At 44.0% G+C, this 13,204-nt stretch overlaps 1 long non-coding RNA gene across 1 annotated transcript in view; it reads left to right on the top strand.

Annotated features, from left to right (window-relative positions):
• The window catches only part of LOC131396878 (uncharacterized), a 63,314-nt gene extending 51,342 nt beyond the window's left edge, over positions 1–11,972 (top strand). Inside the window, exons 4-5 of the long non-coding RNA XR_009216695.1 lie at positions 9,476–9,691; positions 11,667–11,972. This is a non-coding gene — a long non-coding RNA (uncharacterized LOC131396878). The remainder of the gene's footprint in view (positions 1–9,475; positions 9,692–11,666) is intronic.
• Positions 11,973–13,204: the final 1,232 nt, after the last annotated feature.

The raw sequence follows: 13,204 nt of genomic DNA, 5'->3' as shown, positions 1-13,204 counted from the left end.
TCCAGGTCAGGGCTCAGGCTGAAGCAGGGCTTGGGCTTCAGATTGTCAATTGTTCATTTTCTCAGAATACTTGCTGACCTGTTGTCAGCTGATATTTTGAGATATCTCGAGCCCTGGCCCATTCGGGTACCAGACAGAGTCCAAGACGTGGGGTCATGGGACTCTGTATCAGACCCGAGCACCTCAGTCCGCTGCCCATCCCTGGAGCCCCAGGACCCCCTCCTTACCAGCTATCCTGGTGTCTCAGACCACCCATGAATGCATTTAGTTGATTAGAATGGGATTAGGGAGAGGTAAACTTTTTTGAGAAACTCTTATCTGCCATGCCTAGTACATCCACCTCCTCACTGAGTCTTCAAAACAACCCTGTGAGGTGAGAACTCTTATCACCCCATTTTATAGGTGAGGAAACTGAGGCACAGAGAGGTCAAGACATTTGTCCAAGTTCACACAGCTAGTAAGTGACTGGTCCAGATTTTGAATTTAGCCTAGTTACTTCAAATCTACTCCTCTCTGCCTGGCTCCCTTACTCTCTCATTTTCAGCTAGGGAAACTGAGGCACAGTGAGGGGAAGGAGCTTGATCAGGACCATACAGGCAGGGCTAGGATTCCTCTTTAGAAGCACAGAGAATTACCTGGGATATCCGGGCTGACCAGGTGGAGGCACCTGTGTCCTGGCAGGAAGAGTACATGCGGTGGGAGAGAACACCGTTCCAGAAAATTTCCTCAGGAGGTTAAGGGCCCTTGCTTGCTTTGTCCTCAGTGTTTATTTCCTTCTCAAGAGGGCAGGGAGAAGTGTGCACAGGAATGTCTACAAACACAGGGCTCTGATCCAAGACTTTCACCTCCTCTTCATTGCCATGGCCTTTCCCTGTGCCACAGCTTCCTTCTCTGACCCTCAGTGTCTTCATTTTCAAGTGTCAGGGTCGGGGAGAGGTCCCTTCCACTGTTCTGGGATGGGTTTTGGGGAAAGACAACAGCTTGGATTCGAGACACACTTCTGCCACCTACTTGCTGGTGACCTAGGATGAGTGGCTTAGCATCTTTGAGCCTCGGTTTTTTCCTCCGTGAAGTGGGGGTTGAGTGATACAAGGCCTGTCAAACATCCCGGCAGTGCTGACTCAGCAGGCTCTGCAATGAGAGAATTCTTGTGTTTATCATGACTGTTGTTAAAAGTGTGAATGCTAGCATCAGTGTGAGGAAAGTTTAAGGGTTTTGGAGTGGGGCAGATCTGGGGTCAAATATATCTCTGCCACATTCTAACCCTACAGAGGCCACCCCCCTCTGAGCTTGTTTCCTCATCTAGAGAATGGAATAGCTGACTCAGAAAATGACAAAGAGGGTTCAATAAGGTCACAAATGTAAATTGCTCAGTGCAAATGCTCAGTCTAAGACGGGCTCTGTCCATGTTGACTATTATTATTCTGTGATTCTAACATCCTGTGGTTCTAAGAGTCTCTAATTTTAAGATTAAAAAAATTCGTTGTGAGGGCTGGCCCAATGGCACAGTGGTTAAGATTGGGTGCTCCACTTTGGCGGCCTGGGTTCGTGGGTTCGGATCCCTGGCACGGACCTACGCACTGCTCATTAAGCCATGCTGTGGTGGCGTCCCATATACAAAATAGAGGAAGATTGGCACAGATGTTAGCTCAGCAACAATCTTTCTCAAGCAAAAAAGAGGAAGATTGGCAACAGATGTCAGCTCAGGGCCAATTGTCCTCACCAAAAGAGAAAAAAAATTTCATTGTGAAGTTCCAAGATTCAGTCTGTCATGGGGGCATCTCCTGCAGCTCCCACCTTATCCCTATTTACTGGTCCCACCTGAATGATTTCTATCCCACTAGAAATTGTGGGCTAGATTTTGGAAACTCAAAATCAAAGAAATAATAATAATCCTCTTTTCTCTGTTTTCTACTTTGTCCTTTCCACGAAGCAGTAATTGAAAAATATCCTTATTGGCCAAATAGTCAAAGGGCCAAAGACACAGGAAGAAATAGAATGGAAACAAAATCTTGGTTACAATTTGTCTCAGTCAGGGTTCTGGTGGGAAACAAGCAGCACCCTCTGGCTAGGTAGCTGAGAAGAGTTAAATAAATGGACAGTTACAGAGGTGAGAATCGGATTGAGAAGACGCAACAAGAGTTGTGCAGTACTGCAGGGCTGGTAGCAGCAGGGAGCTGTCAATATGCCTACTCCTGAAGGCACAAGGGTTGGGAGTGGAAGAGTGAAGGTCATCTGGCAGGCATTGTGGCCTTCACTGAAGGATGAAGCCAGCCCTTGACAACCCATCAGGGAGAGAACTAGGGAAGTAATGAGTCAGTTATATTAGTCACCTTAGGCTACCACAACAAAATACCACAGACTGGGTGGCTTGAACCACAGAAATTTATTTTCTCACACTTCTGAAGGCTGGAAGTCCAAGATCAACGTGTGGGCAGGGTTGGTTTCTCCTGAGGCCTCTCTCCTTGGCTTGCAGATGGCCACCTTCTCGCTGTGTCCTCAGATAGTCTTCCCTCTGTGGGCAAATGTCCCTGGTGTCTCTCTATGTGTCCAAACATCCTCATCTTATAAGGACTCCAGTTATACTGGATTAGGGCCCACTGTAATGGCCTTGTTTTAGTTTAATTATGTCTTTAAAGGCCCCATCTCCAAATATGGTCACATTATGAGGTGCTAGAGTTAGGGTTTCCACATATAAATCCAGCCCAGAGCACTCATCCTCCCTATCCTCTCTCCTTACCTCTCATTTTCTGCTGTGGTTCCTCATTAGCCAAACCCAACTGGAATCCAGTGGTCTAGGAGCTGAGACCCTCCTCACAGGCCAGCATCCAGGGCCCAGAGCAGATGGAGAAGGGTAGAGAGTGGATCTGGAAGGCAAATACAAGATTCCTCACATGGTGTTCTCCATCCACATTTCTCACCCCATAAACCTTTGCCTACTTACAAAGAAAAGTCACTTCTCCTCAGATACCCTCTCCCACCAGCACCACCATCGCTGTGCTTCAAGAAGGTGAGAATCAGGACTCTGGCCCCAAATGGTTTCTTTAAAAAAGTGATTCTCACATGCAAAACAGCAGGCAACTATGCAGGAACTCCTTCCCTTCTCTCAACCCCCTGGTTCTCCAGGTTAGATGGGCAAAGCCAGGAAACCAACTACTACTCAGTCACCCAAAGGAATTCCTCCTTCCCAACATGGCATGCATCCATATTTTATCTTCTTCCCTGAATTTGGGGGTCCCAGGCAGCTCCCCCTGAACTACAAAAGGACACTGATGGAGTGGCAATCACCTTTGGGGGATGGTGAGTATTGAGGGAGATCAAAATTGGCCACCTCAAAATATGTCTCTTTACCTTGATTATTTTCTCTGAAGGACATTTGACCTTCCCCCAAACTGTCTAAAAGCGATAGAGTGGGAGAGTCCTTGCTAAGATCAAACATTTATATTTATAAGGGAAATCTCCATTTGTAAATGTATCTCCCTCTCTGTACCAGGAAGAAGGGGGGATGACATTATCTTTAGAAACTCTTATCAGTGCAGAAGGCGAGGACTTAAATCTGCATACTCTTGTGCTTTCTGGTTATCTCCCATAGCTAACTCCCCCACTCCCAACATCCTCCTTTGTCTACCTGAATATGCTATTTAAGGTGAAAACCTCCACCATTTATCGAGAAACTCCATTTCCCTTGTCTCTCCCATGTGTACATGTTATAAATCTTTGTTTGATTTTCTCCTGCTATTCAGTCTCATGCCAATTTAATCTGTAGCCCAGCCAGAAAGGACCCAGAGTGGGTAGAGGATAGTCTGCCTCCCCTTCAGTGGCTAACTGTTTTTGTTCAGATGATGACAATGGACTGCCCAACTCGTGTCTCTATCTACACCCTCTTCCTTCTGCTCAGTGTATCTTCTTTCCCCTGGCAGTCAAACATCTGATGTGAAATGGGAGATGGGTGTTTACCGAGCTCACACTCCTCTACTGGTCCCCTTCTCTCTTCCGACATTCCCAGTTGGCAATGGGGTAAGCATCTGCTTCCTGGTGGAGTCAAGTATTTATCATCCAATGATCCCATCCACAGCAAATTTTTGAAAGCATAGTTAGATCTTGTCTCTCCCTGCTTAAAACTCTCTGTGGCTCCCCATCATCCTTAGGAAAACATACACTTTTCAGCCTGACACTGAAGACTTTAATCCTCAGACCCCCACCCCTTCTCCCCTATCTTCTCCACAGAATGTCTCTTTTCTAGGTAATGCGTGTTCCTCACTAGATCCCCTAAAGCCACCCATTTTCATGCCTACTGGTTTTTTATCCTGCTGTTTCTTCTGGAACATAGCAACTCATTCTGGAGCCAGGGTAAGAACTCAGGCTGCTAATCTTCCAGTCTCTTGGAAGATCTACTATTGGGGAGTCATCTGCCATTTTGAGATTGTCCAGAATCTACTCATTTAGGCCCAGAGGAGATACTCCAATTTCTGGGCATCAGATATAGAGTTCCCCAGAGGTCACTTCAGCCATGCTTCTGCCTCCACAGTCTCCTGCCCATCCATGGAGCAATACATCTCCAGACTCCTCTGAGACCTCACCTTATGGTATAAGTAGCCTCTCTTGTGAGCATATTAGGAGAGGAAGGAAGGGGAAGGGATGGAGACACAGTGAGCATATATTGAACTAAATGTTTATGTCCCAGAAATGTTACATACATTGTCTCATTTAGTCTTCTCAACAACCCATGGGTGTCATTATTCTCATTTCATAGACAAGGAAACAGACTCTGAGAGGCGAGGTGATTTTCCCAAGTTCCTGACAATACTGAGTTAATTAGGGTGAGTAACACTAGTTGCTGTACCAAACAGACTCTAAAAGCCCATTGACTTAACTCAATAAGTTCATTTTTCACTTATGTAGAGTCTATTTAGGTGTATCTAGATGGTGGGTGGACTTTCACATGATCATTCAGAGACCCAGGCTCCTGTCTTGTGGATCCATCCTCCTCTAGGTTCAGAGTCCTTGCCATTCAGCCAGCAACTGGAGGTGGGGGAGAGAATGAGAACTGCATGTGGGAGGTTTTGGGGGGCCAGGCTTGGAACCAGCAGAGAATACTACCTCTGCTCACATTCCATTGGCCAGAACTCAGTCACATGACCACACCTCACTGCAAGGGAGTCTGGGAAATGTTGTCTAGCTGTGTGCCTGGGAAGAGGAGAGAAGCTGGGTGTTGGTGTTTATGAACAGCCTCCACCTCAGCCACACAGAAGGCGAAACTCAGAGGTGAGTGTGTTGACCAGGGTCAGCCAGACTAAGCAGCTCGGGAGCCCAGGTCCTTCCCTTCCTTGGAAGAAATGGACCAATAGCTGAAGTATTTTGGTGGACAACACAGTGGAGACCAGTAGGCCTCAGGTAATGCTGAAAAGGGTGGAGCATACAATCTGACCTCAGGCCTAGTTCCAGAAGGAATTCCTCTGGAGATTAAGGGCTTGTTGCCCAGGGTGTGTATTTGTCCTTAGAGGCGGGTTCAAATGAGGCCTGCACCCAGGAATGCCAACCCAGAAGAAGCCTCTGACTTTGGCCCCTTTCTCTATACCTTTGCTGGGTGAACTTGGTGCTAATTCTCTGAGCTGAGCTCCTGCTCTTTTCCAGAAATGTCATGTTATAGTTGCAAGTAGGGGTGACATTACAGGCGTCTAACACTTGTACCATAAGAATAGATACCTGATCTGTGGCAGAAGCAGGGTGGGGAGGCCCCTTGCTGAGCCCAGCATTAACCCTCTAGGTGCTGGATTCTGGGGAGGTCTAGGGGGGGTGCTGGGGTGGCCCAGAGTCACATGGGAGCAGTATGAGGAGATCCTCAGGGTAGTGGCTATTTACCAACCAGCCTGGGAAGTACTTAGATATTTAACCAGTATTATAGTCATGTCAGCCTTGGCCCCAAGATCCTAAAGTGCTGAAGTTCCATAATTTAAGGACTCCATAGCTCTGTGTGTCAATAGCAAGAAAGAGTGTGGACTTGTACTTCAGACAGACTCGCCTTCGATTCTGCCCCCACCGATTCCTTCACCTCTTGGAGTCTCTGTTTTGCCACATGTAAAATGAGATAATGCTGTAATGCAGGAGCACAGGATTAGCGCAAAGTAAACGATTAATACATGGGAATTGTTGCTAGGTTATTTGTGAAGCAAAATGATGCTGTGGTTAAGAACGTGAGCTCTGAGGTCAGGCAGAACCTGTTCAAGTCCCAGGTCTGCCATCTACAAGCCATGTGACCTTGAGAAGGGCCTTTTGCATCTCTGAGTCTCACTTCTCTCACCTACCTCTCCCCGTCTTGCTCACTCAACTCCAGCCCCACCTGCTCCCTCACTGTACCTGAACACACCAGGCCCACCCACCTCAGGGCTTTTGCACAGCCTGGCTCTCCTGCTTGGAATGCTCTTCCTCAGTATATCCAAATGGCTCCCATCCTTGTCTCCTCTAGGTCTTTGCTCAAATACACTCCTTCTCAGGGAGACCTCACCTCTGCCCCAGCGTTTCCTTTGCCCCCTCCCTACTTTATTTTTGACTACAGCACTTATTACCATCTGATATGTCATATATTTTGCTTGTTTATTTATTATCTGTTTCCAAACACGCCAGAATGTAAACATTTTGAGGACAGGGAATTTTGTCAGTTTTATTTACACCTATCGTCCAGGTACATAGTAGGCACCGAGTAAAACTTCTTGAGTGGGTGAGTGAATGAATGAATGAATAAAACTGACATGGGGGATGAATGGATAAACAAAATGTCCTACATTACCCCCATACAATGGAATATTACGGAGCTTTAAAAAGGAAGGAAATTCTGACACATGCCACACCATGGGTGAAGCTTGAGGACATTATGCTAGATGAAATAAGCCAGTCACAAAAGGATAAATGCTGTCTGATTCCTCTTATATGAGGCTCCTAGAGTAGTCAGGTTCATAGAGCTGTAAAGTAGAGTGGTGATTGCCAGGGGCTTGGGGGAGAGGAGAATGAAGAGTTAGTGTTTAACGGGTACAGAGTTTCAGTTTTGCAAGATGAAAAAGGTTTTAGAGATGGATGGTGGTGACGGTTGCACAACAATGTGAATGGACTTAATGTCACTGAACTTTACTCTAAAAAATGGTTAAAGTGGCAACTTTTATGTTATGTATATTTTACCACAATTAAAAATAAGTAAACCAATAATTTAAAAAACCTGACATGGCTTTTTCAATAATTTCAAAACCTGAAATAATACCTACTCCACAAGCTTAAAAAGATGGTTCACATGAGCATTCCATAAATACATGTGATTCTCCTTAATGTAGAATTCTAAATTGTCACAACCCCATGACTAGAGAGACAGCATAGCATTGTGATGCAAGGCATTGCAAGTCCTGGCTTCCCCACTCACCAGCTGGTAACCTCAACTGTAAAACTGAGACAATAGAACCTACCTCTTAACGTTGGGGAAGGATTAAATGAGTTAATAACCATAAAATATTTACAACATTGGCTGGCATAGAGGAAGCAGTTAATAAAGGCCAGCTATTTTGGTTGTTTGACAGGTCTGCAATTCTAAAATTCAACCTATTTATGTTGTTAACTGTTTACTCTTTAAAGCTCCTAAATCCACTTTTTTTTTTTTTTTAAGATAACTGGGCTGTAAAATCGAAGTGCATTTAAACTAGACGGCATAGAATTTATTGTCCACACCGAGATTGTTTTGAGAGTGAAAGAGGCGCTGTTAATAATTAAGCCGGGAGGGCCGGCCCCGTGGCTTGGCGGTTAAGTGCTCGCGCTCCTCTGCTGGCGGGTTCGGATCCCGGGCGCGCACCTATGCACCGCTTCCCCCGCCATGCTGAGGCCGCGTCCCACATACAGCAACTAGAAGGATGTGCAGCTATGACACACAACTATCTACTGGGGCTTTGGGGGAAAAAAATAAATAAATAAATAAAATTATAAAAAAAAAAAATAATTAAGCCGGGACAAGGATGTCAACCCGACTGTCCCTGGCGGATCCCAGCTAAGGACCATCCTTGCTTTAGCTCACCCCTCCACAGGGGGCAGCAGAGAGGCAGCCTTTGGGTGCATGTTACATAGCAGGTTTTGCTGGTTCACCCACTGCGCACGCTCTCTTTGCATAACCGGCTTTGCTTAAGGACTCAGTTACCAAAAGACAGGTGAAGGCACGTGAGCCCTTTCCCGGTACACGTCCGCGGCTCAGAGGCAGGAGCGTGGGTGGGAACCCAGCCCAGGCGCCTGGCTCCTGCTGGGGCTGGGTGCCAAAAGGGAGTTGGAGGAAATGATCTCTGGGGCTTCCCTTGTGCTCGCGCTTGCTCTGGAGGAGACCGGCCGCCTGAGGACACACAGGTGTGCAGGTAGAGGGATGCTTTAAAAACATAAATCAGATCACATCGTTCCTCTGCTCAGAATCCTCCCATGGGTTCCATCTCTCTCAGGGTTAAAGCCACACTCCTCCGTAATCTGTCCCACCACCTCTCTGCCCTCACCTCCCCCAACTCCCTGGCTCACATCCTGTGCTAGCCACACTGGCATCCTGGCTGCTTCTCCAAACTCCAGGCACATTCCTGCGTCAGGGCCTTTGCACTGGCTGTTCCCTCTGCCTGGAACTCTCTCCATTTAGAGTCAGCACCAGTGCTCTCTCATCTCCTTCAAGTTTCAAATGTTCGAATGTCCCCTTCTTGGTGGGGTCTTCCCAATCACCCTATTGAAAACTGCAAACGGCCCTATCCCACACTCTTCTCCCTCTCATTTTATTTTCCCACAGCTTTTATCACCTTCTAACATCTAATACAATTTAGTGATTTCTTATATCTCTTGATTATTATCTGTCTCTTTCTCCTTTTTCCTTGACACACATGTGAGTGTCAATGCTGCAAGGGTAAGTTTTTCCTGTTGTTTTCTGAGCACCTAGAACAGCTTCAGGAACATAGTAGGTGCTTGATAAGTAATTTGTTGAATGAAGACTAATATTGGCTGTGAGGCAGGTATTTTTATATTACCTCTCTTTATATTACCTGGGGGATCAGAAATGGCCATGCCAAAATGTGTCTCTTTGGCTTGATTATTTTTAAGAACAAAAGACTCTGAAAGAAACTTTGACTTTCCCCCTAACTGCCTAAAATAATTTAAAATAGACGGGCCTGTTCCAGGAAGGAGCTAATACCATGAGATAACTGTAATGTAGTGTAAAATGTGTCTCTCAGGTCACATTGTCTACAGTTGGCCCTTTGCATTTCCATCTCCATGTAAACTGCCTTCCTCCCCCTTGAAGTCCCAAACCACTACCCCCAACATCCTCCTTTGTCTTTATCTGCAAATGGTATTTAAGGTGGCAACTTCGGCCATTCTGGTGAGTTACTCAGTTTTCCTGGGTTTCTCCCATGTATCCATGTTATAAAGCTTTGTGTGATTTTTCTCCTGTTATTCTGTCTCATGTCAATTTAATTCTCAGACAAGCCAAAAAAGGACCTAGAGGGTAGAGGAATTGTCTTCCTGCCCACTTTGGAGACTTGGACAGGATAAAACTTAGCAGGCTGGATCCTGCTCACTCTTGGACTGCTGCAGCCAAGAGATCCTGGACCCCTGACAAGAGCCGGCAGGAGGTAGGAGTTCTTACCACATCAGTCTCCCAGATCTCTGCCTGCAGAGTCCCTTGGAAGCGAGATTGGTGAGTTTTTTTTTCCTTTTCTAAATTTAGATTAGCAGGAGAAAATATTGGTGAAGCTAGCTTCTTGGACTCAGCAACTCTAGGAAATTTGGTTTGAGTACTCATTGGTTAAAATCCTTCTCCCAGTTCAGAGATGGGCTCTGAACTGTTTTGCCTGTTTCTGTCTTTTGCGTTGTTTTTCATAAAAGGGAAAAGCCATAAGGGAAGACACAGGCATCTCTATAAGCCTGTTGTCTGGGAATATGCACATGAAGTGAAAGCTGTTGCTAAGGGCATCTTGGAAACCAAAAGGGCCACAAATTCAGCAGTTAGGAGCTGCTCTCGCCACCTCAAGCGGACCCCCATTATAGGATAAGTTGGTCATGGAACAGGGTAGATGACACAGGTCCCCTGCCAACTTCAAGAAAATGTCCATGCAATGACGAGGTACTCTGTAAAGCACACACGATCCCCAACCCCACAGCACCTCCCTCCTAGGTATTATTCTGGCTCCAAGAGACCCAAGGCTTAGCTAAAGCGGTTAATGTGCATATAAGATGAGGTTTTTTTCTTTTGTCTTTTTCTGTCTTGAAGGCTTGGCTTTGTAATCTTTCTGGTCTCTGCCATCTGGAGGATGCACATACCAGCACGCATCTTGGTGGCCAGTCGAATAGACTGGGGTTCTGAGACGCACTCTATTTGTCTGGCTGTGTCAGCTCTCAGGGGAGTTTGTCATAAGGGGTCCCAGTTGATTTCATAAGGGGCCTTTGTTGTTTCAGCCTTCATTGCTTGTTCACTCTGCCTGTGCAATGAAGGCCTTTGCTCTTGTAGACTATTTTTGGGAGTGAATTTTCTGGATCTTATGAGGGCTGCTTCTTTTGCACTCTCTTTTGGGGACACCTCTTGTGTCCATGGTTAAGCCATAAATGCTTATTGGTTTGAGTGGCTATTAAGGTCCTTCTCATCAATGTGGCCAGACGATGGATCGTTTAAATTGGAAAAACTTCTAAATTGAAAAAAAGAAAGTTTTTTTGAGAGCTTTCATCATAATTGTTTTATTGGTACCTATGAAAAGACCAAATTAAAAAGGAATTAAAAAAATAACTATTAACCTTAAGACCCTGACTCGGACTACAATTAAACTGAGAAAATGTAAAAGTATAAATGTTCATAAGATTATAAAGGTCAGAATGTTTGAGCCATATTTATGTAAGGAGGTTATATCAACTTTGCCTGAGTATGTTTGAAAAATGTCTGACTGGGAATGCTTCCCCTGTCCAAAATTATAAGACCAGGACCTATTGATAATGTCCTAATGAAAGCTATGGTTAGAGGTATAAGAGTTGGTGGCATTCAGATGAAATTCTGTAGGGAAACTGATATATTTATAGGCTTTTATGTGAAGTGATTGTATCTCTTTTTGCCTGATTGTATTATAGATTGTATTGTGGGGATAGACATTGTGTCTCACTGGGGAACATTTCCCCTGCCTGATTGTAAGACAGCATATAAATCTGCACTTCAGACAATGGTAATTAAACATATTAAAGGGAAGTCCATAAGTTGCCTGAGCCCACACAGTATGAGATAAAAACCAGAGGCTAATATTGGGTGCTAATAAAAAAAGGTAATCAAAGCTTCCCCTCCCCCAAGATAGATTGGTCTAGGGTTAAATTGTACACTTAGAAAGAGGGCCTTTGTTAAATGCTTTATGTAGACTTTTAAAGGTGTGGTACATTGTCCTAAAGTTTTAAAACAGTAGCTGTGGAGTCTTTGAATATGTGTGTCTATATGTATGTTATATATGTGTGATATTTTACCTCCAGATGCTATGGCCAAAATTAAGAGCTCTGTTTAATTGGCTTAAGGTAAGAGATTACATAAATTATTTCTAAATGTAATAGAAACTAACCCAAATATCTTTCAAGTTAACATGATATAAAATAAGCTTTGGTGAGTGAAAGCTTATTTAAGTTTCTTGGTTTGATTAAAACAGGCATGTCCTCAGAGTTGTCAGCCTTGGATACGATGCAGACGTGCAGCCTGGATTTACTAGTCAAATAAGCTTGTGTTATCCCTGTTACAAATTTGTGAGCCTGATGATTTAAAATGATAGTTAATTTTGTCTAATGTCTCATGAAGTTGTCATGGGTATTCTAAACATAGTTGTTGGGAACGAATAATTTAGATGTAAGTGAGATAAGAGTTTATAGATAAACACTTAGCAATAATTGTAGCTTATGGCATATATATTTAAAATAAATGCCAATATCTCTTTGGTAACTGAAACTTTGAAGTTTTGCTAGGTTAATTTAAATGATAAAAATTCATTGAGTGTCTAGATCATTTCCAAATAAAATAAAATACTAAAACATTAATTGCTAAACATGTCTAAATTTACGTACTTTTGTCTTATTACAGAGAAACTAAAAAGTGTTTGGGTCTATTAGAAAACATGTCTTGTGTCTTATTAAAAGATTGTGCTATAAAGTAGCATGTTTCTAGAAATTATAAAAAGTATTTATAAATCTGCCAAGCCAGAGAATGCTATTGTAAAAGACAGTTCATAATTGCTTGCTTACTTAGTTTTCACTAAAAATTAAGGTTTCCAAGAGTTTAAAATTCTAATGTGATTAAAGCTGCTAAAAATTAATAAGGAAAACATCTTTGTATTCAAGGAAAGTAATATGTATGTTTTCAGTAAAGAAGGTATAAATAATGGAAATATTTTTGTCCTGTTAAGAAAGATAAATTTGTCCTAAAGTATTAGAAAGGAAGAAAGAAGGCATGGGACATATTCTGAATGTAAAAAGAAAGTTATAGAAGGTTTGTGAAAGAGGAGTTCTGACAAAAAAGAGTTTTGTATGTGGTTAAGTTGGCTAAGATTGAAATGAATTTAATTAAGTAAGTAAGTTTTAATATAAAAAGTAAGCTGGTAGAAAAATTAGAATTTGGTTTTCTCTGTCTTAAAAGGATAATCAAAACTTTTATTCTGCTTATTTATTTACTTACTTATTCATTTATTTATTTAGTGAGGAAGATCATCCGTGAGCTAACATCCGTGCTAATCCTCCTCTTTTTTGCTGAGGAAGACCAGCTCTGAGCTAACATCTATTGCCAATCCTCCTCCTTTTTTTTTCCCCCCAAAGCCCCAGTAGATAGTTTTATGTCATAGCTGCACATCCTTCTAGTTCCTGTATGTAGGACACGGCCTCAGCATGGCCAGAGAAGTGGTGCGTCAGTGCGCGCCTGAGATCCGAACCCAGGCCACCAATAGCGGAGTACGCGCACTTAACCGCTAAGCCACGGGGCCGGCCCCAATTTTTTTTTTTTGTGAGGAAGATTGGCCCTGAGCTAACATCCGTGCCCATCTTCCTCTACTTTTATATGGGACGCTGCCACAGCATGGCTTGACAAGCAGTGCATTGGTGCGTGCCCGGGATCCGAACCCGCGAACCCTGGGCCGCCACAGCAGAGTGCACGCACTTAACTGCTTGCACCACCGGGCCGGCCTCTATTCTGCTCTTAAAGAGA

The sequence above is a fragment of the Diceros bicornis genome, chromosome 34 (genome assembly GCF_020826845.1).
Source record: "Diceros bicornis minor isolate mBicDic1 chromosome 34, mDicBic1.mat.cur, whole genome shotgun sequence".
NCBI lineage: Eukaryota > Metazoa > Chordata > Mammalia > Perissodactyla > Rhinocerotidae > Diceros > Diceros bicornis.
Note: the sequence above shows the minus strand (reverse complement) of the source record. Positions and strands in the feature narration are given on the sequence as shown.